Below are 3,868 nucleotides of genomic sequence, written 5' to 3' on the forward strand. Positions count from 1 at the left end.
AAATGGACTATTGGCATGGTAGTTGGATCAAAATTCTAACTTCTGAACAACATAGGTTTTCATGTACAGGGTCTACAGGGTATAGGATAAGACAAAATTCTGGAAAATGAAAGGCAGTATATGGCCCCTGCTGTCCCGGATCGACTGTGGTTACTTTTTTGTCAGTTATCTAATAATTGCCTTTAAATTCCCCAGGCTGTTAAGACCTCAAAAATCTACCAGAGGGGTATGTGAGATAGAGTAAGAAAGAGAGTTTTAGAAGGGCAGACAAAAAGGGGAAAATAAAAGAAGAGACTCTCTTGAATGGATTGTTTCTGTTCTTTGATGATCTGACCTGCTTTTTTTTTAATGCATTTGATCTAGTAATGACTCATGAGGAGAGCCTCGGAAGATGTTTGGGTTCTAGTCCTAATACCTCTATTGCAGTGACCTTGAGCAGATCAATTAACCTCTTTGAACTTCATATACCTCATCTGTAAAATGGAGATAATAATAGTATTTACCTAATATGGTTGTTAAGGTATGTAAAGTGCTTGGCATGGTGCCTGGCACAAGGTAAGTAAATAATTAATAAATTAGTGATGATCTTTCTTCTTGTTGTTACAGTATCAGAGAAGCAAAGCAGGAGAGCATTTTGAGCAGGAGAGGGAAGTCTGATCTACAGAATGCCAAATGCAGCAGAGACGTCCAGAAGGATGAGAATTGAGAGAAGGCGAGGGTTCTGAGGCTTGATTAGAAATGCTGAGTGATAGGCCGGGTGCAGTGACTAATGCCTGCAATCCCAGCACTTTGGGAGGCCGAGGTGGGTAGATCACCTGAGGTCAGAAGTTCAAGAACAGCCTGGCCAACATAGTGAAACCCCGTCTCTACTAAAAATACAAAAATTTGCCAGGCATGGTGGCATGTGCCTGTAATCCCAGCTACTCGGGAGGCTGAGGCAGGAGAATCGCTTGAACCCAGGAGGCGGAGGTTGCAGTGAGCCAAGACCACGTCTCAAAAAAAAAAAAAGAAAGAAAGAAAAGAAATGATGAATGATATTTACATTTGAAACATATCTTCTGAGCTCCTTATTTTTTACTGGAAATGGGAATCAGAGTTTAAAAAGAAATCCCATCACTTTTTGTTCTCAGGATACATATTTAGTTAAGTTCACAGGAAGCAATGTTTATTGGGAGAATATGTAAGAAGGTAGCTGCAGCTGTAACAGCCACAACAGACTCTTTATGCTTGTCCATTAAAACTTTCTGTGATGTGGACATCTTCTATATCTGTGCTATCCATACACGTGTGGCTATTGAGCACTTGAAATATGCTAGTGCTCTAGTGTGACTGAGGAAATGAAATTTTAATTTTTTTTTTTTTTTTTTGAGACAGAGTCTGGCTCTGTTGCCCAGGCTAGAGTGCAATGGCGCAATCTCGGCTCACTGCAACCTCTGCCTCCTGGGTTCAAGCAATTCTGCTGCCTCAGCCTCCCAAGTAGCTGGGATTATAGGCGTGCACCATCATGCCTAGCTAATTTTTGTATTTTTAGTAGAGATGGGGTTTCACTATATGTTGGCCAGGCTGGTCTCGAACTCTTGACCTCAGGTGATCACCCGCCTTGGCTTCCCAAAGTGTTAGGATTACAGGCGTGAGCCACCACGCCAGGCCTGAAATTTTAATTGTATTTAATCTTAATTAGCTTAAGTTTAAACAGCCATATGTAGCTTGTGGCTACCCTAATGGATAGCTCTAGCTGCCCTGAAAAAACCATCATTGTTATTAGGGGAGCAAGGCATATACTCATGAGACCAGTTAAATACCAAAATAATTAGGGTCAGACAGTAGAGACTTAATTATTCAGAAAACAAATGATATCCACTGGGCCAGAAAATTTAAAGAGAGTCTTATAAAGTAAGTGAAACTTGGGCTTAAGCTAGAAGGATGTACAGTGGCTAGGAGGAAAGAAGGCAAGAGATTATTCTGATGGGTTGGAGGGTATGGGCAAATGTTTGCAGTTAAAAAATATCTCCTACATGAGAAGTTTGAGGACAATGACTATTCTAAAATAGAGCACTCATATTGGGAGTTAGTCGTGTTTGGGCCAGGTCATGGACAGTCTTGAATGCTAGCACACAGAGTCTGGGCTGTCTACATAGGCCAATGTTTTTCCAGGCTTGCTTAAAACATAGATTCTCAGTCCCCACCTTGACCTACTACATCAAATTTTTTTGGGTTGGAGCCTAAGAAATAAGTATTTTGAGCAAGCTCCCCAGATGTTGATGATGCACATTCAAGTTTGAGATCTATTAGATAAACAGAAAGGAGCCCATGGGAGCTTTTGATGAAGAGAGTCTTATTAAGTAAGTGAAGGGAGTGATGTGATAATAGCGGTATCTTAGGAAGCTCAATAGGGTGGGACAGTGTAGGACATAGAATCTAGAGTAAGGAAACCAGTTAGGTGACTGTTAAAGTAGTTCAGATATGAACTTCACAAATTCAGATTTTCTTTCTGGCTGGTACCCCTGGAATTGTCAAACTGACTCCCTAAAATTTCCCTGCAGGCCATATTTTAATTTTCAACATAATTTGTTTGCTGTTTTAAATGACTAGGGCCCAGGGTCCAAAGCCTGACTTCCTTGGTTCAAATCCAAGCTCTACTACTTAAGTGACTTTAGCTTAGACAAGTTTTCATAACTTTTCTGTGTTTCAACTTCCTTTTCTATAAACTGGAGATGATTATAGCTCCTATCTCATAAGGGCATTGCAGGTGTTAAATTAGATCATAAAGGGCTCACAACAGTACTTGGCACATAGTAAGCACTCAATAAATGTTGGTATTAATATTATTTAAACTAAAGAGCCCTTTAGTTCATTACAGTTTGTATAATAGTTAAAACCAGTCAATTACCTTTCACACACACAAAAATATGTTAAATGTGTCCATTTGGTATGTTAAAACTGAGTTCTAGACTTTTTGCTGAATGAGTTGTATTTCAAAGCATAATGCTTCAGTTAATTTTATATATGATTATCCTTCATAAAATAAGTCTAAACAGGATGAATTGTTTTTCCCACTAATTGTGTTAATCTGTGATTAGTGCTTGGCTATGAATGATATATCTTTTTAAACTTTGTCCTTTTTAGATTGCTACTAGCTTTCAGTGGATGCTATTTGTCATATTTATTTCTGAAGAAAAGAACAGACACTCTTTTGCTCTTCAGGGGGACTGATAGTGGAAATAAAATTTGATTTGTTATCTGGGCATGTGGCTTGGTGTCAGCTGATCCCGTGACTTACCCTGGAGGTGCGGCAACAGGTTTCTGAAGGAGTGAGAAAGTCTTTTCAGGTGCCTTACTTGGAAATATGTGAACTTCTGGTTGCTGCTTCACTCTTCTTCCAGGCCTCACTGACACAGAGGCTTCTAGCCTCTCCAGTTTCCTTTGTATTGTCAGCTGCCTGAAGCAACTCTCAAGATGCACCTGCAAGTCAAGGGCGGGGAGGGAAGGAAACAGCTAAGACCCATGATAGCTATCTACACACTTCTGAGCCAGGCTGAGCCAACACGTTGCCTCAAAATCTTTCTGTTTTCAGAAACAAAGTCACTCCTAACTTTGATCTCTTAAGTTCTGTTAGATAGTTGAAAAAGAGAGGTCTGTGACACAGTTGGTTAAGATTCTTATTTTAATATTTTGACAAGATTAATACATATATTCCCTGCCATCTCCCTACTTGTCCATTTCCCTTCCCTGGAGGCAATCAGTTACCAGTTTCTTGTGTATCCTTTCAGAGATCTTCTGTACATGTATGTATATGTATAACCTGATATTTTTTTCTTTATATCCTTAAGTTTTATACAAATAGTAGCATACCATAAATGATATCCTG

The sequence above is a fragment of the Chlorocebus sabaeus genome, chromosome X (genome assembly GCF_047675955.1).
Source record: "Chlorocebus sabaeus isolate Y175 chromosome X, mChlSab1.0.hap1, whole genome shotgun sequence".
In the NCBI taxonomy this organism is placed as follows: domain Eukaryota; kingdom Metazoa; phylum Chordata; class Mammalia; order Primates; family Cercopithecidae; genus Chlorocebus; species Chlorocebus sabaeus.